At 34.7% G+C, this 14,595-nt stretch overlaps 1 non-coding gene and 1 pseudogene across 1 annotated transcript; one reads left to right on the top strand and one right to left on the bottom strand.

Moving 5' to 3' along the window:
- Positions 1-300: 300 nt before the first annotated feature.
- On the bottom strand, positions 301-3,655 carry LOC146886125 (uncharacterized; annotated as a pseudogene).
- A 1,373-nt stretch (positions 3,656-5,028) lies between these two features.
- LOC114186434 (small nucleolar RNA R71) lies at positions 5,029-5,133 on the top strand. The gene has a single exon (XR_003605092.1). It is a non-coding gene; the product is annotated as a small nucleolar RNA R71 (small nucleolar RNA).
- The last annotated feature ends 9,462 nt before the right edge of the window (positions 5,134-14,595 follow it).

Consider the following 14,595-nt stretch of genomic DNA (forward strand, 5'->3'; position numbering starts at 1 on the left):
AACAGGGCAATTTTTAGCATTTGATGAACTCAATTCTGGCACCAAAACTCATTCACATGCTTAAAACACCAATTTTGTTTGAAAACACCAAAAATACATGGTTTGCCTTATTGAGATGATTGGATGCTAAAAACTCACCTTTTCACACACAAACATAGAATTATAACACAAACACATAATCACATACATAAACATTTAAACACAAACACAAATGAACATGAAGTGCAAAAACATAATTAAAACACTAGGTTTCCTCCCAGGAAGCGCTTATTTAACGTCACGAGCCTGACGCCTATTTCATTATGGTTCGTCTAGTTGAATGATTGTGGCGAGCCTATCTATCTCACCACCAAAGTAGGGCTTCAACCTTTGCCCATTTACAACCTAGCTCCTTTTAGATTCAGGATCCTCTAGCTCAATGGTTACATAGGGTTTCACATTTTTTACAAGAAATGGTCCTGACCACTTTGATTTTAGCTTTCAAGGGAATAATCTCAACCTGGAATTGAACAATAGCACTTATTGGCCAGGATAAAATTCTTTTTTGAGAATTTTTTGTTATGATAAGCCTTCATCTTGTCCTTGTAAAGCTTAGAGGACTCATAAGCGCTGAGTCTCATTTCCTCCAATTCTTGTAGCTGTAATTTTCTCTTTTCTCCTGCTGCCTTTGGATCAAAATTCAAAAATTTCAAGGCCCAGAATGCCTTGTGTTCCAATTCCACCGGTAAGTGACATGACTTACCAACTGGAATGGGGATAAACCTGTGGGAGAATTATAAGCAGTTCTGTAGGCCCAGAGTGCGTCATCCAACTTCATTGACCAATCTTTTCTTGAAGATGCCATTGTCTTCTTTAGAATACGCTTGATTTCCCTATTTGGCACCTCCGCTTGTCCATTGGTCTGTGGATGATAAGGTGATGCAATTTTATGCCGCACTCCATAATGTTCCAAACATTTCTGAAGTTGAGCATTGCAAAAGTGTATACCACCATCACTAATCAACACTCTTTGAGTACCAAACCTGCAAAAAATGTTCCACTTGAGGAATTTGATTACGGTTTTGGCATCGACCTTAGGAGCTGCTACTGCTTCCACCCACTTTGTCACATAATCGACTACCACCAAAATGTATTCATTTGAGAAAGAAGATGGCAGTGGTCCCACAAAATTGATTCCCCAACAATCAAAGGCTTTAACCTCTAAAATGATATTCAATGGCATTTCATGTCTTTTTGAGATTCCCCTTATTCTTTGACAGTTATTGCAGTGTTGCACATATTTGTGTGTGTCTTTGAATAAGGTGGGCCAGTAAAATCCAGATTGGAGGACTTTTGCAGCCGTCCTCTCTCCATTAAAATGCCCTCCATATGGGGAATTGTGACAGTGCCACATAATGCTATTTGCCTCTTCATTGGATACACACCTTCTTAACAGTTGATCAGCTCCAAAACGTATTGGTGTGCATCTCTCAGGAATTTCTTCTTCTGGTGCCAATTAAAATCTTCAGGTATGACCCCTGCAGCTTTGAAATTGGCCATGTCAGCAAACCATGGCCTTTCTTGCACCATCATCAATTTCTCATCAGGAAACTCCTTCTGCACCTCTGATTGAGTGTTGGTCACCTCAGTATTCACCAATCTGGACAAATGATCAGCTACAAAGTTTTCACTTCCCTTTTCGTCCTTGATCACCAAATCAAATTTCTGCAACAATAAGATCTATCTAATTAGTCTTGGTTTTGAATCAGATTTGGTTAACAAATATTTAATTGCAGCATGATCAGTATATACAGTGATAGATGAACCAATCAAATATGCTCTAAATTTTCCCAATGCATAAACTATAGCTAACAATTCCTTTTCAGTTGTTGCATAATTAATTTGAGCTTCATTAAGGACTTTGCTAGCATAGTGTATAGCATGGAAAACCTTGGATTTTCTCTGTCCTAAAACTGCTCCTATGGCATAGTCACTTGCATCATACATTAACTCAAAGCCTAAATTCCAATCAGGAGCAATTATCACAGGAGCTGAAATCAATTTCTGTTTTAACAATTCAAAAGCATGCAAACATTCAACAACAAAATTAAAAGGTGTATCCTTGTTGAGCAGATTGCTAAGTGGTTTGGCAATTCTGGAGAAATCTTTGATGAATCGTCTATAGAACCCAGCATGGCCTAGAAAACTCCTGATACCCTTCACATTTTTAGGTGGTGGTAGCTTTTCAATGATCTCCACTTTAGCTTTGTCAACTTCAATACCTTTAGCAGAGATTTTGTGGCCCAACACCACACCTTAAAATGGCATTTTTCCCAGTTCAAAACCATATTGGTATCAACACACCGCTTCAATACGATGTTTAAGTTTTCTAGGCATTGATCAAATGAAGCCCCAAATACAGAGAAGTCATCCATAAAGACTTCTATGCATTTTTCCACCAAGTCATAGAAAATTGCAAGCATGCATCGTTGAAAGGTTGCTGGTGAGTTACACAATCCAAATGACATTTTCCTGTAAGCAAACACACCAAAAGGACAAGTAAAAGCATATTTTTCTTAGTCTTCTGGATCTACTGCAATTTGATTATAACCAGAATATCCATCCTGAAAACAATAGAAAGCTTGCCCTGCTAACCTTTCTAGAATTTGATCCATGAAAGGTAAAGGAAAATGATCTTTCCTAGTGGCCTGATTTAATTTTCTATAATCTATACACATTCTCCAACCTGTGACTGTTCTAGTAGAAATTAATTCATTTTTATCATTACAAACAACAGTTATACCTCCCTTTTTTGGAACTACCTGGACCAGGCTGACCCAGGCACTGTCGGAGATTGGATAGATCATACTGCATCAAGCAATTTCATTACTTCTTTCTTAACCACCTCTTTCATGGTTGGATTCAATCGCCAATGAGACTGTGCTATAGGCTTGTAATCTTGTTCCATATGAATTTTGTGCATACAATAGGATGGACTAATTCCTTGAAGATCAGATAAAGTCCAACCTATTGCACCCTCATTGGCTTTAAGAACTGAAATTAGTTTTTCTTCTTCAAAAGCCGTTAAAGCACTACTTATCACCACTGGTTTGTTACCTCCATCTGCAAGAAAAACATATTTTAAATGAGGAGGTAATACCTTTAGCTCCAGCTTCTAACTTTCAGTTCTATTTTCTTGCTGCAATTTCTCAATTTTTATTTCATTTGATGCAATTTCTTTTGCTGAATTCAGATGTGTCAAATATTCATCAACTTTCTTTTCTTTATCTTCCTCCAGATCATCACAAGCACCAATCAAAGCTTTTTCCAATGGGCTTGCCTTTGTCAATTGCTTCCTGGATGATAGAAAGATTTCATCTATCACATCCATCTTGAAGCATTGTTGCTTGTCCTTCGGGTGCTGCATTGCTTCAAATACATTAAAGTTGACTTCATCATCTTGCACCCTGACCTTCAATTTGCCATCATCAACGTCAATAATGACCTTGGCCGTTTTCATGAAAGGTCTTCCCAGTATTAGAGGAACTTCAGTGTCTTCCTCAATATCCATCACCACAAAATCAATTGGGAACATGAATTTGTCAACCTTAACTAAGACATCCTCTGCCACACCATAGGGATACTTCATAGATCTGTCAGCTACCTGTAATGTCATCCGTGTAGGCCTTACTTCCAGATCTCCTATTCTCTGTAGCAAAGACAAAGGCATCAAATTTATACTGGCACCCAAATCAAGCAATGATTTTCCCACTGGTAATGTTTCGGTTGTAATTGGAATTATGAAGCTCCCAAGGTCCTTGGATTTCTGAGGTAATGATTTCTGAATTATAGCACTACACCCTGCTTCAAGCTCCACTGTCTCTTTAGAAAATCTTCTCCTTTTTGTTAGGAGCTCTTTCATGAATTTTGCATATGTCGGCATCTACTCCATAGCCTCCACAAAAGAGATGTTAATCTGCAGTCGCTTGAAAATGTCCATGAATCTTGCAAACTGCCTTTCCTTGTCTTTTTTGGAAGGAGTTTGAGGGTATGGAAGGCTCTTCAACTGAGGTACATGTTTCTCACCCTTCTCTCTCTTTTTCTCCTCACTTGTATTTTTTTCTTCTTTTTCTTCTCTTTTATTTACAAACTCTCTTTTATTTTGTTCTTCCTCTCCCTCACACTCATTTTTTTCTTTCTCTCTTTTTTTCCTCCAACACTTCCTCCTTTACACCCAAGTTGTCTCCAATCCCTCTTCCCACAATTTTACCACTTCTGGTGGTAATTGATTTACAATGCTCCTTGGGATTAGTCTGTGTGTTGGCTGAAAATTGACCTGCCTGCTGATCTGATAATTTTTTTGCCAATTGACCAACCTGTGTTTCAAGATTCATGATTGAAGCTTCTGTATTTTTTTGATTAGTCAAAGAAGCTTGCATAAAATTTTCTAGAGTATCCTCCAATTTAGTTGTTTTGTCATGCACCGAAGGATAATGTTGTTGTTGTTGTTGTTGATAAGGAGGTTGTTTGTTTGAAGGACAAACATCTTGCTTCCATCCAAAATTCTGATTTTGATTTTTTCTCCACCCTTCTAAAAAGTTATTATTGTTGGAGAAATTTCCTGGTCTTCCTTGGTTACTCACATATTGAACTTCTCCTTGTGAGCTACTCTGATAAGAACAATGACCATTTGGATGATCGCCTCCACAGAAGTCACATCTCCTGGGTTGTTGACTGGGAGAAGATTGCACAACTTGCAACTACTCTGGTAATTTAGACATCTGCTTCGTTAGTGCTTCAATCTGTTAAGTCAGAATTTTATTCTGAGCTAAGATCGCATCTGTAGTACTAAGATCAAACACTCCTTTCCTCTGAACAGTTTGCCTATTATGCTGAGCTTGATGATTCGTGGATGCTAATGCCTCAATGATTCTTGTTGCTTACTCTGCATGTACACTCATCATTGTTCCACCTGCTGCTGCATCTAATATCATCTTGGTATAAAGCCTTAGACCGTTACAGAATATGTTCAGTTGAGCAATATCTTCAAATCTGTGATTTGGGCATTTCCTCAATAAAGAATTGAACCGCTCCCAAGCTTCACAAAATGGCTCATCTGGTCCTTGCCTAAACGTTGAAATATCAGCTTTGGCTTTGATGTAGCAAGATGGTGGAAAGAATCTACTTAAGAATTTCTCCTCAACATCCTTCCAACTGTTCAAACTCTGATTTGGATGTGACTTAAGCCATTCCTTTGCTTTACCTGCCAAAGAAAAAGGAAATAAACGCATGTATACATGCTCAAGATCTCCTTCTTGAAAGCCCATGGTTCCTATCAATTCATAGAATGTAGAGAGATGAGTATATGGATCTTCATTATCGATCCAGTGAATTGATGAGAACTGATTAAACTGAGGAAAGCTGGCTTCATCTCCAAAGTTTTGGTCGTGGGTGGTATTACTATGCTAGAAAAATATCTTGGCCCTTGTTGCATAGCATAATCTCTAAGTGTCTTTCTGGTTAGAGCTGGTCTTTGATTCTCCATGTTTTCTTATGGAAGTACTGGAAGGTTCTTCCCTTGTCTTTCCTTGCTTCTTTTTGTTTTCTCCTCTGTTTCTTCTCATTGTCTTTTCTATCTCCGGGTCAAATGCTAATCGATCTTCAAGAACCTGACCTCTTAAGAGCATAAATCAAAACAGCTCAAGCAAGGATTAGTACAAAGGAGAAAATTGAATAAGCTATCTAATTAAGAAAGATATACTTGTTGGTCTCTTGGCAAGCGTACCAAAAGTCAACTGTAGTATAATGATTTAAAGTATGAGTGTCGAACCCACGAGGAACGGATTCAGTTAAAATAAATAATTATCTCGATCAGCATATATATATATATATATATATATATATATATATATATATATATATATATACAAAAATTTCAATTTGATAGATCACTGGTAGTTAAACTAAATTACATAAACAGAATATAGTAAAAACATAAAATTTAGATGAAAGATCGGTAAGAAAAACTGAGATTGAATTTCATCTATCTCTCTTGTCTGTAATCTGGATGAATATAATACAGAACATCTGAAAATACCAATATTGATGAACATTCAAAAATCATTTATATCGATCGCTCGTTTATAAAATTCATAAGATTAGTTCCCTGAATATTGATTCCTCTCATATTCAGCAAACTATCCAGCATTACGGTCAAATGTTAAAAGCAATTGATATATTGAGATCTATTCCTAGCATCACAGTATATCAAGTATCATTATTCAAATCAGATTTTCAGAAAATACTTCCCAGTCAGATCTAAAAATCAAAATCAAACATCTATTGATCAGATAGAATCAAGCATTAAGAACAGAACAATAATACCAATATTGAGTAAAACAGAAATGCTATATATAATTATCACCAGATTACATTCAAGTTTGAGTAGATTACATTCAATCTCAAAGGAGAAGATTAGCCACTCATGACAACCATCAAAACCTATGAACTAAAGAAGAATAAGAAAATATGAACTGTTTTTATGCTCCTGGTCGCAGCTCCAGCAAGTCTGCAGTTCTTCTTCAAATTCCCCAGCTAGTATGCAGTTCTGAACTTCCACACTATATATACAACACGAACTCTCGCTTGGGTAAGATAGAGTACTTCAGCATGAAGAAAGGGTATCGCTTAGGCGACCCAATTCTAGCTTGAGCGAGAATCATATAACTGCAGAGGCTCCTTCACGAATTTTCGCTAAGGTGAGCTAAAGCTCGCCTGAGCGAGAAAGGTGGCAAGTGTCTCGCTTAGGCGAGAAGACTTTGGCTTGGGCGAGCATGTCCTAGCTTGAGCAAAACATCTATGCTTTGAGCGACCTGTTGCACACATTCCTCCTTTTCTTCTTTATTTCTTGCTTTCTCCTTCGATCTTCTTGAGTTCTCTTTAATCTTTCCTGAAAACACACAAAATAGGATCAAATGATTTCTTTAAATAAAAACTTGGAAGCATGTGATTAAAACTCAATTTTCTTAGATTTAGGGAGAATCAATATGAAATGAACACAATTTAAAAGCATAAGTGCCAGACTTTGCTATGAATCTTTACTGAATTTTGGCACTTATCAAACTGTCGGGCAATAGCTACAAACACAAAAATCTCTGGACAACTTAGCGCTTGGCGATGTGGACGATCCCGCCAGGCGACAGCTAGGGGAGTAGTGGGCACTGCAAGATGTGGCGCCTGGCGGTAAGGGAGGTTTTGCTAGGCGATACCTAGAAATCCAGAGACCTCTAGAGCGACTGGCGCCTGGTGACAAGAGGCTTCCGCTAGGTGGGTTGCAATTGAATTTCGCTTGGCGACACTTATGTAGCGCCAGGCGATAGCGTGGTGGATAGGGTTGTTCACTTGGGAGTGGTGTGTGGTCTACAATGCTTTGGATGGTACCTTAAGTATGAAGCTTGCTAAGGCATTCCTTGAGTTGCGGCTCGGAATTGAGGATAAACACGTGGCGATCCCGGTTGTGGCCTGGTGATATTGGATAACCGATGTGAGTATGAGAGTTGTGGCTCATATGGATGGGCTTCACTTAATTAGGCAAATCACATGTTGTGGCCAATGAGGTTGTGAATCTTGTGTTGAGAATACAAATTGTGGTTCGTATTGGGAACTCCCCCTAGCGTTATGGATGGTGGTTCGTAACAGGATAGTCTCGAACATGTGTCTACGCGTTGTGGCTTGTAAAGGTGGAACCACGAGTTGTGACTTGTGGCAAGAGATGGTAAATAAACCCGCCCCCGTGGGTATTGCTCGAACTTGCCCCCGTTTTGACGGGAAATTCCCGTATTGACTGGGTATGGGTATGGGTATGGGGAATCCCCAATTTTTTCAATTGGGTATGGGGATGGGGATGGGGATGGGGATGTACATATCCCCGCCACAATACCCGTCCCTGCCATATCTCTATCCTCGTTTAAATTATTAAAATATTCACAACTAATTAACCCTATATATATATATATACTCTATTTTTTATTTCTTTTAATTATTTGGTCTATTATGAAACTCATTCGCATCTCCAATATATTTATTATCTTATCATAACTTTTATGTAATTATGTTAAAATGATGTATGTCAATTAAAAAAAAAATCATTTCTAACATTTGAATATTTCTATTATTTTTTAATATTTTTATTTATTGTATATTTTCCTTTCACATGAGAATGTTTAATACTCTCAATTTAAAGTGTTTGATAACATAAACATTTCATTACTAGGTAATATAAAAAAATTACTTATTATTATTAATTTTTGTTTCATTTGAAGAACTTTTTTGGTTGGTTAAAATAATTTTTGTTATTTCTCAACCATTAAGTTTATATGTTGATATTTGAAAAGTTTTCTTAGACCTCTGAGATATTTTTCCACTTATCATACCCTTAATTATACATTTGTTTTCATTTGTGCGATTCCTTTCAATAGTCTCCAAATTGTTTATAAGATACAAATTTGTTAATTTGTTAATATTTTTATTTTTTGTGTATTTTCATCATGTAAAATACTATTTCGATATATTTTATCTAATTATTTTTTATTTTCTAACTCATTACAATCATACTTTAATTTTTTCACTATAATTGAATACATAATTTTTATTTACTACAATATAAAAATTTAATGTAATTGCCATGAATATTTTTTTATCACCATCCAACATATATTGGAGTTCAAAAGATACAAGATCTATGTTAAAATTTTATTATTATGTTTATTATTTATTCTTTGTGTCATTTTGATCAAGTGATGTATTATAACTTTTATTAGTGTATAAAAAAGAGATTCATTATAATTTAAAAAATTAAAGTAAACAAAAATTTAAAATATATTTTAATTTGAATATTTTTTCTCCTTTTCTATTTTTTTAAAATAATTTTAAAATTTATCAACTAGGTTACATTAATGTTTGCAAATTTAATAAATGTTTTGGTTCTCATGAAATTTTATTTGGTATTCTAATCTAAAATGTAAACAATTATAATTTATTTTAAAGTATTTGATATCGAAAAAACAATCATCCTCCTAATATTGAATATCTGATAATATTATGTTTCTTTTACCGTAATTTTTTATTATCTTATAAAAATTAATTAAAATTAATATTAAAGTAGTAAGAAAACGGGTACGGGTATGGGTACGAGATTATACTCGGTGGGGATGAGGATGAGACAAAAGTTTGATACCCGTTGGGTTTGGGTATATAGGAATAGGGATGAATTTTTTTTACGGGGATGGGTGTGGGATAGTGAAACCCGTCCCCGTCCCGCCTCGTTGTCATCCCTACTTGTGGCAGCAAGGGCTATCTTAAGGTCATCATCCAAGGATGTAGAACGTGGATGAACATGGTTATGACCAAGTTTTATGGAATCGAAGGATAGAGGTTCTCTGACGAGTGTGTGCGCTTTATTTTTTTTTGGTTATGTATATATTTATATTGTTGCTCACCCTATCTGCTTGTGTTTGGTGATGATCGTGTAATTCGATACACGGGAGTAAATGATGTTGCAGGTAGAGCTGGTGAGGCATAGTGCTAGAGAGGGGCAACATGGAAGTTTTATTTTTATGGTTTATATCTACTATTTCTAAACATGAATTACTATCAGTTTTTAAATATGTAAACATTGAGTTAAAGCACGAATTTTAGATTTTAGCATTTTTAATAAAGTTGAAATTTTTCTGCGTTTTGGGAAAAAGGTTTTATAAAATGCGATATTATTACTATTATTATTTCTATTTTATTTAAATTAGTAATATCTGGCTAAGATGTTACAGGAGATATAAAAAGAAAATGAACAAACAACAAACAAATGCATAGAATTCCTCTAGAAATGAAAATAAAGCTAGAAGATTGAAGGGAAGATTTCCTCCTTGTAAGCATTGCAACAAAATGGGTCATCCTCTATTCAAGTGTTGGAGAAGGTATGATGCTAAGTGTAACAAGTGCAGCGAACTTGGACACTAAGTTGTGATTTGCAGGAACAAAATCCAGTAGCAAGAAGAAGATACTAAAATTGCAAATGAAGAAGAGGAAAATCAATTTTTTATGACAACTTTTTCTTCAAGCAATATCTCAAGTGAATCCTGGCTAATTGATAATGGATGTAGCAATCACATGAAGGAACTCTTTAGGAAACTTAAGCCTTCAAAAATTTCAAAAGTTAAGATAAGCCATGGCGGTTATATTCTTGTAAAAGGAATCAGAACCATTCTTGTATGTACCCGACCTAGAACAAAATTTGTTGAGTGTCGATCAACTATTAGAAAAGGCTTTAAGGTGTTTTTTTGAAGACAATTGTTGCTTAATTAAGGATGTTTAGGTAATGATTTTTTCAAAGTGAAAATGAGAGGCAACAGTTTTTCACTCAATCCAACTCTAGAGGAGCAAGTAGTTTTCTCAATAAAAGAAAATGTTGTAGAGTTGTGGCATAAGAGACTTGAGCATTATCACTATCAAGGGCTTCTCAAATTGGAAAAATGTGAAATGGTCAGAGATTTGCTTGATTTTGAAGTGATATCTACAAATTGTCGTGCTTGTCAATATGGAAAGCAAAGTAGACTTCCATTCCCAACAACCACTTGGAGAGCCAAAAAGAAGTCGTAGCTAATTCACATTGATGTAGGAGGACCTCAAAGAACCGTCTCCGTTAAAGGTAATCGTTACTACATTATTTTTGAAGATGATCTAATATGAATGTGTTGGATTTATTTTCTAAAATTGAAGTTAGAAGTTAAAATCATTTTCTAGAAGTTTAAAGCAAGGATGGAAAATGAAATTGGTTGTAAAATTCAAACTTTAAGGTCTGATAATGGCAAGGAGTATACCTCACACCAGTTTAATTCATTTTGTGAGAAGGCTAGAATTGAACATCAACTTACAGTTCCATATACTCTAGAACAAAATGGAGTCTGTGGGAGAAGAAAAAAAATGCTCTGGAGATGGTTAGATGTATGTTACATGAAAAGAATTTGCCAAAGATGTTTTGGGCAAAGGTTGCAAATACAACTGTGTTCTTACAAAATAGACTTCCTACAAAGTCATTAAAAAGTAAAACTCATTTTGAAGCATGACATGGATACAAACCTCAAATGCCTTTTCTCAGGGTGTTTGGTTGTCTTTGTTTTATGTATATTCCATGGGTTAAACAAGATAAACTAGACAAAAAGGTTGATGTTGGACTCTTTATTGTGTACAATACAATTTCAAAAGCTTATAAAGTTTTCCACCTTGAAATTGAAACTATAACAATTTGTAGAGATGTGTAGTTCATGGAAAATGAAGAATGGGATTGGAAAGACTTAAATATCCCACTACCAAAAGGAAGTTCATGGCTAGATGAAAGGGAAGATGATCTGCTAGTCAGAGGCACTCAACTGATTTCGGAAATATATGAGAGATGGAATGTTGGAATATGTGAACCAACTGATCATGAATAAGCTTTCAAAGAAACCAAGTGGAAGAATGAAATGAAGGAGGATATGATGGAAAAGAAGAAACCATGGGAACTTGTTGATAAACCACAAGACAAAAAGATAATCGAGTGAAATGGGTATTCATAACTAAATTAAATGTCGATGGCTCAAGTAACAATCATAAAGAAGGCTTGTACTTAAAGGGTATGCACAATTTTTTTGTGTTGGTTATTGTGACACATTTGCACTAGTTGCCAGACTTAATACAATAAGATTCCTTCTTGCAATTTCTTCTCAACTTGGCTGGAAAATTCATTACATGGATGTCAAATCATCATCCCTTGATGGGATACTTGAAGAAGAAATTTATGTTAATTGAGGTTTTCGTAGAATGAGTTTAAACCATATTAATGCATGAGTGTCTTTGTTTGAAAAGTCACAATTTGGTACATTACAGATGAAAACTAGAGATAATGATAGGATATCTGGAAGTACTTACCAAATAAGTGGATATCTGAATACTTCAAAGTAGCACCTTACTATAGGATATTTATAGGACAAACTTGTGATTATTTGATTCTAGATGAGCATTGGCTAGGTTAAGTAGTGAATATATATCTTCAAGAAAAAAGATTGCACCAATGTTTATAATGATAAATACTCAATTATCGAATCACTCCCCAAGTAACTTATGATGTTCATTATAGATCATCAAAAGTGGAATATGGATGGATATGTTTGATAAAGTGAGATTGAGTCTTATTGTTGTAGGTCACATCTTAGGTCCTCATTATATATATATATATATATATATATATATATATATATATATATATATATATATATATATATATATTACATATTAGGTTTGTTAAGAGGACTTATAAATACCTCAATCACACCCACATTTATAAGGTTATGTTATAATTAATGTTTTTTTATGCGAAAACCTTCATAAAAAACCTCTTAATTTCTAACTAAATAACAATTGCTTAGATTATATAATAAGGTTGTTACATAGTGGTATTAGAGTAGTTCATCCATGACTATGATAAAATCTTCATCACAAAAAAAAAACTCTTAATTTCTAATTAAATAACAAGTTCTTATATTATAATAAAAGGGTGTTACATTTAGTAGTATCAGAGTAGTTCATCGTATCATGACCTTGGGTATCGACTTTTCCATGTTCTGTAGCTTTTTTCTAATAAATAGAAATACAAATTGTTTGTTCTTACATTTTCTTTTAAATAAGAGAATTTAGGGTAAGTAGAGTGATAAGATGATCATTAAGAGTTGTTCTAAAAAAATTCAAATGATCTTCCTTAAGATGATCCTTCATAAAAGACTTAGTTATAATATCCGTGAGAGATATCAAATTTATAAATATTAATATTTCGATGTAGAAACCTTATTAATGTAATAAAAATTACTCATAATTTCTAATTAAATAACAATTGCTTATATAATAGTGGAGGTGTTGCACTCTCCATCTACAACCATTCAATTCAAGACTTTGATTAAGATATAGTAAGGAGAACCTGTTACTAATATTTCAATGTAGAAACCTTATTAATGTAATAACAATTACTCATAATTTCTAATTAAATAACAATTGCTTATATAATAGTGGAGGTGTTGCCCTCTCCATCTACAACCATTCAATTCAAGACTTTAATTAAGATATAGTAAGGAGAACATGTTGGCTACTCAATGTTGAAGGTATTTGGGTGTCTTATCACTTCATACATAAAATTAAGTTTGAACCCACGTTCAAAAAGTTGATAAAACAATTAGTTGTAGAAGGGAAGTGGGGGTTTAATAGGGCCTTAGACTCTTTTCGTATTGTTCTGACTAGACTACTTACTTCAAAAAATCAAGAACATATAGAATTTTATATTGGTTCATTCACACTCACATGTTACAGTTCTCCCTTAAGAACATAGCTTAAAAGGTTCCATTAAAAAATCAAATTATTACAACAATAATACAAATATCTCTAAGTTACACCTTTTTAATATAAAAAGTATAAAAAGAAACAATCACATAAAGAACAATTAAAGTTCACTTGAAAAAGCTTCACAGTTGTACCCTGTAATGAATTTAAGATGATTGATATCAATGCATCTTAGAATATTAGACAAAGATCAAGAAGGATTTGTTCTTACGGGACCAAGTTGTACCCTGTCAATTTTTTAAAACTCTTCTAGTACCCGCGGTCTTCAAAAAAATCATCCTCTGACTCCAACAAATCTCATCCAAAAAGCGAGGGGAAGGTACCTACAAAAGGCACTCTGATGCTTAAGTTAACACTGGTGATATAAGGAAATAGTTAATGCGTAATGAATGCATAGGATAGTGTGCTATTTATACCTTTTCACTTATGGATCACCCTTGATAGTTGTTGGTAGGCGGCTGTTGATTGGCCAGGTCGTGTATTGCATATTGTGAGGCAGGTTAAAAGCACTCAGTGCCCGGTATGCGACTATGTAGGATTCAGAAGCTGGGTACTTCATGTTGGGTGAACAACTGAGTGAATAGGACTGGCTAGTGTATCAAGGTTTCATAGTATGTAGTAGGTTGTTTTGCAAAATGCTGGTGACCGCATACCCCTTACTATGTACTGAGGGGTTCCTTAGTTCAAAGTAAGCGGTCTAACAGGTGTTAGTGACCGTGTATCGCTTATTATGAACTAAGGTGTACTGGGAGTTTCCTTAATATATGATAGGCAGTCTAATAGGGATTGGTGGTCGTATACCGCTTACTATGTACTAAAGGATTTAAATAGTACTTAGTTCATGGTGTGTTTGGGACAGGATAAGCCCAAAAGAAGTTCTTTTGGTGTCAAAGATAATACATCCAAAAGGTTCTAGGATGTTTTGGACTGTGCCTAATCATACGTTTAACAGCGTCTATATGTCTATTTGAGTTCAAGTTACTTATTGATGAGGAGAATTAATACATATTGCATGCTCCTTGTACTAATATATAGTAAGGAGTCTGATGTATATGATGATATAAACAAGTTGCTTAAACAATTAGTTGAATAACCTGGAGAAGGTGCATTAACAAGTTATAAAATCATAAGATCCATAACAAAAACTAAGGATATTAGAGTTATCCTCAAGATTGATTCGCGATATACTCCAACAAA

The sequence above is a fragment of the Vigna unguiculata genome, chromosome 5 (genome assembly GCF_037176805.1).
Source record: "Vigna unguiculata cultivar grain cowpea cultivar isolate G323 ecotype 2 chromosome 5, ASM3717680v1, whole genome shotgun sequence".
Lineage (NCBI taxonomy): Eukaryota > Viridiplantae > Streptophyta > Magnoliopsida > Fabales > Fabaceae > Vigna > Vigna unguiculata.